This window comes from Neolamprologus brichardi, chromosome 19, assembly GCF_056152115.1.
Source record: "Neolamprologus brichardi isolate AB-2024 chromosome 19, ASM5615211v1, whole genome shotgun sequence".
Taxonomy (NCBI): domain Eukaryota; kingdom Metazoa; phylum Chordata; class Actinopteri; order Cichliformes; family Cichlidae; genus Neolamprologus; species Neolamprologus brichardi.
Window position 1 is genome coordinate 7,228,784 of NC_142122.1, and position 16,333 is coordinate 7,245,116.

The following is a 16,333-nucleotide window of genomic DNA, read 5'->3' on the forward strand; positions in this document are numbered from 1 at the left end:
AATGGACTGGTTTTATACAGCGCTTGTCTATTCTGCCTGAGGGCTCAAAGCCTTTATACAACATGCCTCATTCACCCATTCATTTGCTCAATGTAGTGGTCAGCGCAGTGCTACTTCCTATGGGAAAGGGCCCCACTGACAGGCATTTTAGTTGCATTTCGCTAGCTGATGACTGCTTTACCTATTCCAAGCTAATGCATGCAGAAATGTCAAACAACATGAACTAAATTCGTCTAAATATATTTTTGCATGACTGTTTTAAGATTGACACATACAATCACATACAGTAGCCACACGGGTATTACACTTATCAACTAACATTACACAGTGTTACGTAATGTAATGCTACATAATATTATGTTAATTAATAATTTAATTTGAGTGAAATGAGATTAAGTAAAAGTACTTGTCAATTAGCATTTTTTAAGTTTTTTGTTACAGTGTCAGTCCAAATATATACACGTGGATTGATCACTGGGCAGATAAGCCTTCTAATGCATGTTTGTCTATGGAGGCGTCCATGAATTTCCAATGGATTTTCAGCCAGTTTCAGTTTGTTACAATTGCTAAAACTGGTTTCATAATATGGGCTACTTAGTTACTTTCTATAATGTCGTGCTAAAAATACAGATTTTAAAATATTACAGTTCTGTAGATGCTTTTTTGCAGTGTTCTGTGTAACAAACCCACAGCAGACCCGGAGACATTCCAATGCTCTTCAGCATGCTTTATTAATACGGTTGCTTGTATACACACAACGGCCGCCGCTCTCCCACTGCCAACCGCACTCACATCAACAAGAACAACAATACTGCAGGACCCAGTACCATATTTAAGTTGGCGGGGCATGATTGCGGATGCTGTGCAGGTGCGTCTGCCTTCCTTGCACAGCACCACAAGCCGTGAAATATAAAAACTGAAGGGACTACTCAGTTATTTTAAAGAGCTGTCTAGTCCTGTGAAGGTCTGACTTGAAATGAGAGCTGCAGACAAGTCAATAAGTCTCTCTGGCTCCGTAAATCACAAGTCTTAACTTTATCTTCAGGCAATCTACACACAACAACGTAAATCTTCGTAAAACTGTGTAGCTCTGCATGTCTCTGTATCTACAACTTGGGTATATACAAAAAAATAGCAGTTATTTAACCCTCAGTATTATAAATGTAATGTTTTGTGTTTTTCTTTCTTTTCTCTGAATACACCTGCATTAGTCAAATTAAGTGCCAGAATAGTCACAGTAATCCTTTTAAACTGACTTAATATTGAGACCTATCAAATTTAACATGTTTGTAAGAGTAAAATATTGGAAATACAACCTCCCACCAGGGGAGTGTTATTTGCTGTTGCTATGTTTTGGCATTTCTTTCATTACAGCATCTGAAAACAACACAAGGTTGGTATTTTATTCAGGATTGAGTCAAAGCCCACAGTCAGAACCGCTGAGCAAGATGGTGGCAGCAGAGATGCATCTCCTGGATGCGCCTTATAGCAGCATAAAAAACGGAGTGGACATTAAGTTTAAGTTTAAGGCCCTTAAACTTGGATTATAATAGCCACCAGGGGAAAACCACCAGGCTTGACCTCTGTAAACACTTTCCTGATGAGTTTATGCGCTCAGTTGTTAAGTTGCATTTAAGTTTTTTTTCTACGTTTTTGAAAAGGATTTTCGAGATTACTCATGGTATGCTCCGTGGTATGCTAGCTACTTACTTGGATTCACAGTTAGAGTCAGTTAGAGAGGAGTGGCTCTAAAGTGTCAAAAACTGCAGTTCTTCTAATGACCACTAGAGGCTGACTACAAAAGTGGGTTAAACCAACAGACTCTCATGTAAACAGACCCAACCTTACAGCAGAAATAAAAATGTTTACAGTATGGAACTGTTTGGTTTTTTTTTTTAAATCATTCATCCATCTGGATGCTGGATTTAGGGAGGCAGATTGCAAGGTGTACCCACAATGTCTTCCAGGGCTCACATAATTGCTATGACAGAAAGGGTACTCTCTGTCATTCTTTGTGCCGTCGATGCCTTCTGGGGTATTTTTAATGGAATTAGTATAACTTGCTACGCACTTAATTGTGCTAAAAAAAAATCCAAGAATTCCACAGCTGGAGGATGAGGGAGATCACCACAACGGACAGAAGGAAATACGGACAATAAATACACAAGTGGGAGCCGGAGCACAGAGGAAACACCTGGGGAACATGGCTGACCATAGTCTGACTGACGAGAAGAGGGAAGCAGAACCAAACATAACACACACAGGAAAAGAGACTATCACATTAAAACAGGAAACAGAGAAACACACAGAAACTCAGTACACTGACTAAATACCAAGGATGAGAGCTAGGGAGCGAGGGACGAGAGAGAGAGACATGGAGACACTCTGGCTTGATACTGACCATGGCTAACTCATGCGAGCTTGACACAGTGATAGAAGAATAAACACACATGACTGCCTCCTAATATTTTACTAATGTACTTATCACAAATCATCAGGTATCTTTGTTTTTTTGTATTGTATCTTTAACAGTTTATGAATCCACCTTGCTAACTGAGCTTGCCATCTTTATCACACAATTTGGGAATCCACCACCTTGTCTTAATATTGTAACTTTGGCTCTTAAAAAACAACATGGAAGTATCCAAAATGCTAAATTGGAAGCTTCAAAATGCAGTGTCCAAAACTCCTGGGTGGCATCATTCTGTCTTTTATATAAAGTCTCCACAGCTCCACAGGTGTTTTGGCAATTACATTGCATTACAGTGTGAACTGAACAGACACCACAGGTAAAAATTTTATGATTTAAACATCACTTTATTTAAAAATAACTTGTTCTCACAACGATTTCTCAGCAACGTGTCAGTATAAGGCCTGTCCTCCTAAATTCTGATTTCTTCTTTCCGACCAGTCCTCTCTCATTGTCATTGTCTTCCGCTTGTTTCCGCTCATCTCTCCTTATCGCCCTGCTATTAGGCTCACATCTCATCTCTGCATTTTCTCACTAATCCATGTGTCATTCCTTCCTCCAAAAACCACTCGTTCCCTCTCTGCCTTCCTGTTCCTCCCTGTTATTTACTTTTTCTCTATCGATCACCGTCACTTTCTCTCAGGCCTTCACTCACTTTTGTTCAAAAGCTTTCCCTTCTCTCCCCTCCCCTCTCCTCTACCATATACCTCCATCTCTGCCTCCATCTCTGGTGCGTGCACAGCGGATGGCGGCGGCCCACTCAGTCCTCTCAGGGAGCAGAAGGTTTGTCCACTCCCACTCAGGCTTTGCGTCATGGAACACAGAGAAATAGAGACAGAGGAGAGAGAACAGATGGGAGGAGGACACACTGGCTGCCTGTTTTATAACATTACTCCTGACAACACTGTGGTCATCAGTACGACTATGTAAAGTACCAGGCTATTGTAGACTCATCAAGCACGCCTATATATAGCAGAACGCCGAATATAGAGGGGCAGGAAATGACATGTTTGGTGTGAAAAGGAAATGTTGTACAACACTTTTTCAATTCAATTAATACAGAATCTTATTTGAGTAAATCTAAACAAGCATCAGGATTTTCTTTTTGCTTTTTCAGGCCATTAACTCACCCTGTAAAGACCTGTTGCCTGTGTGGAAATCCAATCTGATGGCTCCATTATCAAGAGATTGGTGTAACCATAGCGACCTGATGCACATCAGTGCATGACATCATAACTGACACAATCGTTCCCATTTACGCAAGTGGAAAGACAATTCAGATCCTTCTGCTGTTTTTGTTTTTGCCTGTTCCTGTTCCTGTTCCTGCTTCTGACTTTAAACCAGCATTGCATAAGATGCCGTCTGCAAAATGACAATTAAAAAAAAGAGAGAGAGAGATTTTACAATTATAAATGACACAGAGAATACTAATAATACAGAAAATGCAAATGTTGTTAGCTGGATTTACACAAGAACAAAACAAAAATGAGATTTGGGTAAACAAGAGATTAGATCTTCTCACTGCAAAGCTAAACACAAACAGTCAAATCTGGGTCACACTGAAAGCAAAAATCCACCCTGGGATACATTTCCCACATTTTTTCCCAATGATTTTGGACAGCTGGATTTAGATATATAGACACAGACAAGTTGCTTCAAAAGCTCCAGAAAGAGCCGAGACCAGTGTGTGATGTGATCATGCAGCATTTTCTGGAACAGCCTCACTGGTAATGAATTAGAGGCTGAATGTGAGGACACGCTGACAGTACCCAGGGTGGTTTTGTGGGTAAGCGAGAATGTGAGAATGTCTTTTGGTTTAGAGCTGCAGTGCAAGTAAAAAAAAAAAAAAAAAAAAGATGTGGGTGTAAAAGCATAATGAAATATTCTAAAAGTCCACAAAATCAGCCACCTACAAATTGTCAGAGGTGTAGATCTGCTGTTTAGCTTGATTTCAGTATTATGTGAGCTGCTCATTTAATTATGAGCTTCAGCATGAAATGTATAATTGTACTGAGCTGTGTCTAAATAACTTTCTGTAACAGGTTTTTAAAAAATAAATCCATCCTAATACCAGCTTGCACAGAAGGTGTTTGATATAGGAAGGAAGATATGAGAACTGTAATTTTCACTGCACTCATTGGCTCCAAGGAGTCACTACTCTCACCCAAGAGGAATAAGTCAACCAAACCAGTATCACATAACGAATGGTTATCCCTATAAAGAGATACAGTTATGATAAGAGAGTACACATTCTTTTAATTCAAGGACATAATAAAAATAATATAATCCTTAGCAGGTCTTAAAATGAGGGAAATGTGACCAAAGATAAACAACAACACATGACATATCGCACTATGTCATCATTTATCAAACAAAAACTAGGAATCAGTAGTTTGTTAAGCCACCTTCAGTAGTGGCTTGAATCAATCGTTTTCTGTATGACTTTCTCAGTCTCTCACATCATCGTCAAGGAAATTTGGCCCAGTCTTCTTTCCAAAAATGCTTCAGCTCTTTGAAGTTTGTGGGCATTAGTTTATGCACAGCTCTTTTAAGGTCCTCCCACAGTATTTCAGTCTTGTGCTGATATGCTGTGTTTGGTTTCTGCCAAACATGGTGCTGTGCATTGTGGCCAAACATCTATGCTCTGGTCTTGTCTATCCAGAGGATATTGTTCCAAAAGCAACCTAAGCTGTGCTACCATTTTCCTTTTAGAGAGAACAGGAGTTTTCCTGGCAGCCCTTGAAAACTGTTCATACTTGTTCAGTCTGTTTCTAATTATATTGTAATGAACTTTAACATTTAACTGAGGCCTGTAGAGTCTGATGTGGAGCTCTGGGTTTTTGGCAGTTTCTTTCATTATTGCACACTCTGACCCTGGGTTAGAATTGCTGGGACATCCACTCCTGGGAAGATTGGCAACTGTCTTTAATGTTTTCCACTTGCAAATAATCTTTGTCCTTGCAGAATGTTGGACTTCATGTTGTTTGGAAACGACCTAATAGCCTTTCCCAGATTGATAGGCAGCAGCTGTTGCTTCTCTATCATCGTTGCTGATGTCTTTCCTCCTTGGCACTGTGTTAACACATACCTGAATGCTCCACATGAGCAAACTGCCAAAATCTCTGCTTTTATAGCGCGCTCACATTTGCTGATGATCAGTTAAACCTTTGATTATCACCACCTGGCTGCTACTTACCTTGGTATTTCCTATGGAAGGAAGAAGGGTGACTTAGTTTTGGCTTAGTGTTTGTTAAATAAATAATAACACTATGTTATCATGCTTTGCTCATCTAAGGCTTCATTTAGCTCATTTAAGACCTGTTAACAAACATATTAATTTTTATCATGTCATGAGACATAAAACCTTAGAAGTCAAAGAAGACATACTTTTTTCCTTGACTGTATCTGTTCATTAATCTGTAAATTCTATAGAACAGAAACTTATTATTAAACCATCTTTTTAGATAGTACCATATTTTGTATTTTATAGCACATATGTCTGTCTGGATATGTCTATCCAGCCCTTTGTTATACTACCATAAGCTGAAGATGCTGAGGAACTTCCCATGATCCAACAAGCACTTCTTCTCAACTGCTCGTAAAATTAAACTTTTATGCAACGACTGCTTTAACTTTTGTCTTTTCTCATCTGTAGTTGTTTGTCCTGTCTGTTGTTAATGGTCTCTCTGTGCTTCTCTTTTCTCTTGTCTTTCTCCTCATATGCCTGCTGTGTAACCCTTAGTTTTATGTTTCCTAGTTCAGCTCTCACCTGACTCTGTGTTTGTTTTTTTGTCTTCTTTGTAAGTTACCAGTAATAAAAGTTAAAGCGCTTTCACATCCGGTCTCCTGCGTCCTGCACTTCCTTCCCTCGGCACAGAGGTACATGACAGTTGTTGCAGTTTGGAGTATTTTAAAATCAATTATCCGAATAAACGGGAAGCTAAGGGGGGAAAACATGAATAAATCCCCACCTTTGCTCCCATTTTAAATACTACAGCAACTGAGGTCACTGTCACAAATGTTACCATGGGTTTTGGATTTACTTAAAAAATCAAGTGTCAAGTGGTTCCACTCAGCTGTGTTAAATAACTCCTAAGAAATTGTTTGTATTTTACTCTAAAATCCTGAACTGCCTCAAGCAAAAACCAGTGAGTTAACCTGCCAAAATACAGTCTTTCATTGAAAAAACACAAATGACTCAAGTAAATTAAAAAAACAAAGAATCCATAATTTGTTCAGTAACTCCAACAAAAGAGGATTTTTTTAAAAACCAAAGGTTCATTTTCATTTTCTTTTCTTTTTTTTTTTTTTTAAGTGTAGTTGTTTCTTGCAAAAAGATCAGCATTTTTTTAACCCAGCAATTCTGTTCTCCAGCAGGGGATCAACTTAATGTGTCTGGAGGCTTGTGAGTCACAACAGAGCTACACTGAGCTCAACAGTTTAATCAATTACAACATTTTGTGTCATAATTGTTGTCCATGGTGCTGATCTTTGGACCACCAGGGATGCTGGGACTCTCCAGTCCAATAATCATCAAATATCTGTTGACAGACAAAATGAATTATAGAAGATGGTATTCACAGATCCTAATGTAGGTTATTGCCTTGTTTCCTTCATAGTTCTTCTAAGAAATGTTATAATTTGAGGTATTTTTAGGGATAATAATGTCAAGTGGGCTTTCAGCTTTCAAAGCAAAATGCAATTGCTCATTTGCTACATCATTATGAGTTTCCATTAAAGTCCTCAGTTCAAGATTAGACAGCTTTCACATTTCAGTTTTTAAAAATACATCTTTTTCCACATCCATTTACAGATACCACAAAACAAAAAAGTTCACCAAAGTTTATCATTATTATTTCTTTCAAAGTGGTTATTTTTCTCCTAATAAACGGTTAGACAGACACAAATCTTGTCAATTAATTGATACTTGTACTTGCTGTGCTGGTTTAAAAAATATTTATAAATCCTCTGAATAATTCTGGAGGACTTAGCCAATGAAGAATATTTAGCTCCTTGAAGTTCCATTATTTTCTGACTCTAGACTTTTTGAGAGGCAAAACAATTAATCCAAAATGATTTTGCAGTTTTTCAAATTTAGTGACATAAATTGAACATTTGACAGAATTTGAGTTTAAAATAAAAATAAATAACCAAATGGTTATGAAGATGACAAAATAAGTCATCTAGATTTTTCCCTCATTCATTACCATCTAAAAATGCTTTCCACACAAGAACATTTATAAAACAGACAAAACAAAAAAAGAACACGTTACACATACAAGTGCCAAAAACTGCAGTTCCTCAAATGGCCATTGAGGCAGGCTCAAGAAGTAAGTCTTTCCCAACAGACTCATGTTTTCCCAGTTGTCACTGGGTGAGAAGTGAAGCCAGTCTGTCACAGAGCTAATATATAGACAGACAACCATTCACTCTCACATTCACACCCCACAGCGAAATGAAAGTCACCGATTAACCGAATGTGCATGTTTATGGACTGCAGAGGAGCACCCAAAGAGAACCCACGCAGACACCTCAAGATAATGCAAACTTGACACAACAAAGGGCCTGGACAGAATTTGAACCCAGGACCTTCGTACTGTGAGGCGACCACCGTGTTACCCTGTGTTTACAGCCTGGAAGAAAAAGTAATTTTGGTGTCAATCGCTACTTTCCCCTTTCTGCACAGGGGATAGATTTTATACTACTTAGCACTGATTAGTAAATACATGTGTTGATACATTTGTAGTTTATGCATGGAGCTACCTAAATGTGCAAAATCATATGCATATGACAGCGACTACCTTCATCTTCTGTCTATCATCTATATTTATAAATATAGCCTACGACTGACTTCCATGAGTAATCAAGGAATAAACTATCAACATTGTGAGATTTCACCTTATTAATCTTTAAACGACCTCTCTGTTTGTTCAAATATGTTACACGCTTCATTTTATGCCTCACAATCACCAAATAGATGGAGGCAGTGGACACACAAAGACGACTGTCCCTTCTATGACTGATCAAAGTTCCTCTGACGTGAAACTGTAGGCAGTTTTTTCCCCCTCATTTGTTTTAATGGCTGACCCCCTAAACACAACTCTGAAAAGACAGACTGTACCACACATGGTGGGGTGAAAAAAAAAACAACCCTTTTGTTATTCATTCCTTCCTTTTATATAATACTTAATAGGACACAGTGCTGACGCAGGCTGGGGAGTTGTGAACCAGTGTGTGGTGTTTGGTGCCTCTGACTCTTCATGTGTGTGAGTCATCGTGTCACCTACTGTGATCAGGTTGGTAGGTCAAAACAACAGCAAACCGTTGTTGTGACAGCTAATAATAAGCGAGCTGAGGCTTGTTTGGTGGAGGTGGTCAGTGCGTTTGTGTGTGTGCATGTGTGTTTGGGGAGCTGGGTACATGCTGCTTCAAGTTATTAATAATCATCAGACAGTAGTGGAGGGAGTCAATATCTTTTACAGCCTGTGCTTTGTGCTTATTAAATTAATAAGCCGTTTTATTCAGTTATCAAGCCAATTATGATGTACCCTAACACTAATCCTGCCACTTTTCAAAATAAAAGGACTTAGTCCTAGAGTGTTTCTTAATCTAAACCTGTGTTAACCAAATATTAAAAATAGATCAATTTATTATATAATAACATGTCTGTACATTTGTCCTCTTCTGGCTTGTTGTTTTCAGGCTGACTGAACATTATTTCCACATATGCAGACATCTTATAGATTACAGTACAAGTTCACACTACTACCAACAAGGTTAAGTATTTCCTGCTGTTTTCTTGTCTTCCAGTAGCATTATGCAAAAACAGTATAACAATATTTGGTGGTGAAATGGAACATGTGTTTACACAGGCTGGAATTTGAATATCGCTGATACGTATCATAAAGCAATTTAATTTACTTGAAGTCCAGGCTTTGGCTGGGCCACCCAAGGACATACAGAGTTGTTCTTAAGGCACTCCAAGTCTTTATGTTTTCTGTCACTGTCAGGCTGGGAGATGAATCATCCACCTAGTGAGGATCTGACCACCCCGAGCAGGTTTTCATTAATGGTACCACCATAGTTATCTCCATTCACCTTTTTCACAGCCCTGTAGTCTCTGCTGCTGAAAAACACCCCAACAGTATAAAGTTAATGCCAACGTGCTTCACTGTAGGAAAGGCAAAGGATAGGTGTGCAGTGAAAATAATGCTTAGATTTGAGCCCAAATGGTTCAATACAGGTTTTATAATTTGAGAGTGTTTTTGAGGTCATTTGTTTACAATCTCCAAGCAGACTTTTTTGTGATTGTCCTTCTGGCAGGTTTCCCTACAGTATCTGCAGGAAAGATCTTGACCAAGAGATCATCAGGTTCTTAGTTGGCTTGGCCAGGAAGCAATTTCTGGGAAGAGACCTGGGGGCCACTGTGCTCTTGGGAACCTTTAATGTTGCATGTGTAGATGTTTCTTTGCCTGGACATAATCACAAGCTCTCTAGGGCTCTGCAGGCAGTTTGTTTAACCGTGTGACTTGTTCTTAATCAGGAATAAAACAGACTACTTAGATTTTTTTTTTAGTCTGATAATTGGCTTTGACACAGACACAAGCTTAGCCACCAACGCCGCCCCCCCATTTTTTAAATTCTCTCTTTTTTCACCTTCCTTCACTTTTGCTCTCAGTTGAAGATATGACTACACTTGCATTAAGATCAAACAAACAAACGTTTTTCTTCCTGCACACTTGCGCTAATATCAGCTAATTTCATATGGTGTGAGGAGGAAAATGATGGAGCAGTCTGCTGTGGGGATATCGATATTACTTTTATTTATATTGCACCAAAGGATAGAGTGAAATGGTAGAATGCAAAATGATTCTAGGACAGAAACAACTGCATTATACTGCAAAATTAACTATTGTCATTCGCAAGCAAGAATCCAGATGATAAAGCTGAGTGCATGCAGACCCCAGCTCAGCAGCCAGAGCCAGAACTTTAGCAGATAACAATGGCAGTCATGTAGTCATACTTGCAGCCTCCATTTCCCCAGTACACCTCTATAGTGGAATCACTGTTGCAGTCTAAATAATGTGATTTAGGTTATCGTACGTAGACTATACATACAGTGTATATGGAACATTTAAAGATTATACTTTGCAATTGAAATTACGTTATTTTTTTATTTCAGTTTCACTCTTTCTACAATACTCAACGTGTGGACAAAGAGTAATGGTCTTCAGATTGTTAAGGAGGAGGGGGTTCAGAGGAAGTTGGAGCTTGTTACCATCATGGGCTCATTTGGTCAGAATGAGAATGAACAGTCATCAATCACTTGCAGGTTTCTCGTTTTATTTGAATAATCAGTATAAAAGGACACACATGGACTGCTAAGTCTCAGCTGCCGCTCCATGCAGGAGTGAAGAAAAAGTGAGCTGCAGGTGAGTGCAGTCCTTATATAACGGGTGACAGGTGAGTGCAATTAAAGGCAAGCACCACACCCAATCAAAGGTGAGAAAAGGAAACAAAGTGAATCTGGTGAAGTGAGTGAGCGTGCTGAAAGGTGAGTCTTTACAACAAGATTCTTAATGAAAGAAAATTATTGAATCTTGGTGCCAGTTCTTCTTCTGGACAGTGTGAAGTGGAAAGACAGTACAAGCCGGGCAGACATGCACTGGGTGGAGGGAGTCTTGAACTGCTGACCTGTAGGCCCTGAGGATGAGGGGAAGATGGTAGTTCCACTTCTGCTTGTGTTCTGAGGTAAGGATAGCTAACTGCTGAGCCAGTGTCCTGTTCAACCTCTCTGGAGTGGGGTGGTGTGAGCCTTCTTAATCCCAAGGCATTTGCACATGGCAGCCATTAGTGTGTCAGCGACAGTCTCCGCCTCCTGGTCTGGGATGGCATATGCCTCATACCATTTGGTAAAATAGTCCATGGGCTGCAAGGACATAACAGTTTCAGCTATCTATACAGGGAAATGTCCCCTTGACATCTGCAGCTACTCCATTGGTGCTCCTGCTGATTGTTGCTATAACTGAGCATGGGACTGGTGAGAGGAATATGCATCACAGCTGTGGCAGAAGTCCTCCACATCCCTCTGCTGCTGACTCCAGTAGTAGTCATGGCGGCACCACAGTCAGCCACCTCTCCTTCCCTGTGTCAGGATCACGCTCCTCCTTCAGCCTAAGAACTAAACTTGGCCAACAGTCCCTTGGTGGAGTTAAAAATCCCAGTGACCTCACCCCAGTGGAGTCACTGCAGGACTGGTAGCAGGTCGGTGTCTTGCTCCTGCTGTGCCCTCCACTCTACAGCATCCACCACAACGGAGCACCCTGCAAGAGAGCTGTGTTGCACCGCCTAAATTCCTGAACCTTCTCTTCTTACTTCTCACAATAAAGGCAGCCTGCTGCAGCACATGGGCGGCAAAAATGAGCATTGGTGTTGGAATGGTGTGCCTATGCTCTGTGCTCCACAGTGAAATTAATGGCCTGGAGCTGCCTGCCCCCTCTGGCTCCCTGAAAGACATCAGCCACGGGAGGGCAGCATGGTCAGTTCACCTTTCCATCACCTTGCCTTTCCCATTTTTCATCTAGTAAGTCATTCTCAGTGTTGACTCTGCAGCTCCATGTCTGTCTTGTATTTCCTGTTTTACTTTGACGATCTTGTGTCTTGTGAGATGTATTCAGTTTTACGTCCCCCAGTCTTCTCAGATTATGTTCAGATGTCTCCTTTTGGTTACTCCTTCGTTACTGTCTGGATATATAGTGTGTTTTCCTTTGTTCCCTGTTGGATCATCTTTGTATCCTCCATGGTGTATTTCCCCCATGTCTCCAGGTTTTCAGGTTTCTTGTTCCTTGTTCCAAGTTTATAGGTTTCATATAGTGTTTAGACTTCCCAGTTTAGGTTTTATTAGCTCCGTGTAGTCGTTCTTTGCATTTGTTTATTGTTCTGTTCAACATTAATCTTCATTTCCGGTCTGCAATTTGGTCCTCGTTTTCATCTCCACACTGTCTGCCAGCTTAGACCGTGACAGTATCTCTTCTACTGAATACTATAGGTCATTTCATTTCCATTAGGGTTTTGTCTTCAGTGTCTTCTCTCTGTGTTTACTTACTTATCTGTGTCCCTTGCTCTTGCTCTCCTCACATGTAAAGTTGTGTGTCTCGGTGTGTTTCCTGCCTTACTTTGACAGTCTGTCATCTCATGTGCATTTTCCCTCTCTCTTTATGGCTGATTTGTTCCTCCTGTGTTCCCACCTGTTGCCCATCCTCTCGTTATCCTGTGTATGCACTTAAGTCCTGATTATCCCTCTGATCATTGTTACGTCGTTCCCTTTTGCGGCGTTTCCATTTACATCGTGTTTCCCTTGTTAAGTTCTAGTGTGTAGTATGTATGGCTTATTTTGAAAGTGAATAATACTTTACCATTAGGCCCATAGCTCTGGATCTCAAACCTGTGAGCAACTGGCTCTGCAGATGCTTCTCAGTTTTTGCAAATAAATTTAAGTTAAAATGGAATTTGAACTTCCTCTCATGTCATCTTGAATATATACTTACAAAAGTTTCATAATGTGTCCACACATACCCATCTTTTATTAATATTAAACAGTTTTTTATACTTGGCCTCAATCTTTTAATGACATAAAGAAATACATTACAATATCTGCCTCTCCTAATGCCTTATATAAAAGGACTGAATCCTTAAGTTTTAGTCAACATAGTTTGACCATGAAGCGGACATATTATTATCTTTTAGCTCAAACAATTGGACAAATTAGCAAATAAATACAGCATTTCAGCATTTGGGAAAGAACCATGGCTTAATTTAACAGTGGATAGTATTTTCAATTAAGCTCCTCAAAATGTGCTCTTCGGTTAAAAAGCTCCAGATTTTTCATTTTAGTTAAAATGGGATTTGTGCTCCTTCACGTCTTGAAAACGCACTATTAAATGTTCAAACCTGCACGGCACTGACGACATTCTTGTTTACCAAGTAAAAGCTTCTCTAGATACCAACCACAGCTCATTTGTTTAAAATGTAAAAGTGAAGAAGCAGTGAAATAATAAGTGTGTGAATGAAAAGGAAGATGAGGACTATCAGTGCAATGAAGTAGGAGAAGGAAAGCAAACGTCCGGAGTGGCTGTGGAGAGTGCTGAGTGGGCGGGGTGGTGGAGGAGGAGGAAAGCTGAAGCTGGAGCTTGTGGTCTCAGCCTCCTTCTCAGAATTATCCCTCAGTGACGCAAGCTCCTCCACACACATCCTGACAGCTGCTCCCTGCCTGGTTACAGCTTTCCTCAGCCTGTCCAATAACATTCATGTTCATTTCCGCTTTAATGCATGGCTTTCCCTGCCGGTTTTACCAATACAGCTCCACTTGGCCTCATTACAACTTCATGTAATGTATTGTACTAGTGGAACTGTGATACTGTAGTGCAGAAACTGGATCTTCTGTTTTTAAATGCGAGTAAGCTGTGGAGAAAAAGGGGCTAATAGTTTTATGCCACTTATACCACGCAGCCAAACCATAATACATTGGATGCTCAAGAGGTAGCTGAAGGCCCTTTTGTGACTGCAGACACATGCTACCCTCTGTTTTTATAGTGGCTCTTTCACCAATAAAGTACTGTAGCAATATGGCATAACTCCTATTTGAGGAATCCCTTAATTCAGGGGTGGGCAATTCCAGGCCCCGAGGGCGGTGTCCTGCAGGTTTTAGATCTCACCTTGGGTCAACACACCTGAATCACATGATTAGTTTGTTACCAGGCCTCTGGAGAACTTCAAGACATGTTGAGGAGCTAATTTAGCCATTTCAATCAGCTGTGTTGGTTCAAGGACACATCTAAAACCTGCAGGGACACTGGCCCTCAAGGCCTGGAGTTGCCCACCCCTGCCTTAATTAAATGGCTACAAAGACCAGCGACAACCACTGAAAGCACATTTGTCACAGTCTGGAAGAAAAGGGGAAAACTGTGGAAACAGATTTCACTTGCTTGACTGTTTGAGTTTTTAATCTATAATGATAGAGTATTGGCTGATTTTATATTAAACAGATATGGTTTAAATGATAAATATTCTAAATGGATGTAAAAAATTTAGCTAAAAAAAAAAAATCCATTGCCTTAAACACCACCTCCATCTCTGTCAGAGGGGACACTGAGGCCCTCTGTCAGCCTAGAAATTTAAAGACTATTTTTCATTAGTACCTACTCCGGGTGGCGATTCGCAGGGGTTTCCAAAAGGTCATAATACCATGTACCTTTTTAGTGCCTACTCTCCCAGCAAGTTATCCAAGGTGATCCAAAACTGTGACATCAACACGCTCCTCGCCACCAATTAGCTAGTCAGTGGGATCACTGGATGAGTGTCTCCTTTTCAAAAATCAAGCTCGCCATTTTTAAACCTGCCAAGGAGGGAAACTACAAAAAACAATGCCGTGATCCCCAAGTCTGTCAAAATGCCACAGACCAAGCAGCAGGTATATCGTTGCCTCGGCGTCTACCTTTGTTGTGGTGTTGCATACTAATTACGACCCACACATATTAGGTGGTTCTAGATCTTAACGGAAAACGAGTCGTACCGCCTTGAGTCGCGTCAAGCCGATCTGAGTAGATACTAATAGAACAAAGGGCTCAAAGTTCTCCAGTGTGATCTGGGTCTGCTCCAAAACCTCTTCCTGATATAGGACATGCCCAAAACACCTCATCTAGGAGTAACAGCCTTACTCTGAGCCCTCCAAAATCACCAAATTCTCACCCTGTGTAATGATTAGTTTTTGGGTAATGACCCCAACACTCATCACAGCATAGGACAAGTGTCAGGATACACACTGGACAGGTTGCCAGTCTATTAGAGAGCAGAATATATAATAGAGCTTTTTCGTTGTGTACATTACAGAGCTAAGAGATTAGAGAAAAGGGAAAAAACTCTGAATTTCAGTCATAAACTTCCACCTCGGGTGAGAGTGGAATATTCCACCAGTGACTGTCTACCCACAGGAGTCTTCAAACTTGGACAGTGTGTAGGAGTCTAACATATAAAGAGATCATCACTGATGTTTTTACATGTTGATACCCAGAAGAATGTTGTTGTTTTTTTCCCCAGGGAACCACATCACTAGACACTTTAACCTCAGAGACTTTTCCTGAGTGTTTTCTGTACTGGAACATTCTTCTTCTTCTGCCTTCTTTATGACATAAAAGATGTTCCTATGAGCTTGTTTTCAGGCCATTCTTAACTCGTGTTGTACATTGTTGTTGCTGTTCACTCAGTTTCTAAATATGCCCATTACAGTATGGAGCTACATCATTGTGTACATATGATGTGTCAGAGCAGGTGACAAAAACAGGAAAACGCAGACTATGAATCTATGATGAAGATATGGGTTTTTTTTAAAGGGTGGGAGGATTCCTATCTTTAGTCAAACATTTTCAATCAGTTAGAAAACACCCTCACACACAAGAGGTGATGCCTGTTAAGGCAGAGACAGTGAAATGTTTCTCTCTTAGAAAAAGATGGACTGCTCTGTGCCTCCATGTAGGTTGGGGGATTTCAGATATTGAGATCTTCTTCATAAGTACTGGAAGATTAGCAGGCAGATTGGTGCCCCATCCACAGTGATCTGAATGTTATTCCAGCGTCCCTATACAGTACTAAATTACTAGTATAGTAGTTAGCAGTTTCAGCTAATTTGTTCTGGATAAAGTGCAGATTAACACTGTGTGAAAAATCATTTTTTATTTACTTCTGACATGACGTGGTATCGATTTTTTTTATTTTGTATGTGAGGCTGGGTGACTCTTGTACTGAAAAAAAAAGAGAAAAAGATCCAGGCAAATCTATCTAAATAACTGATCTTTGGGTTCAAACAAA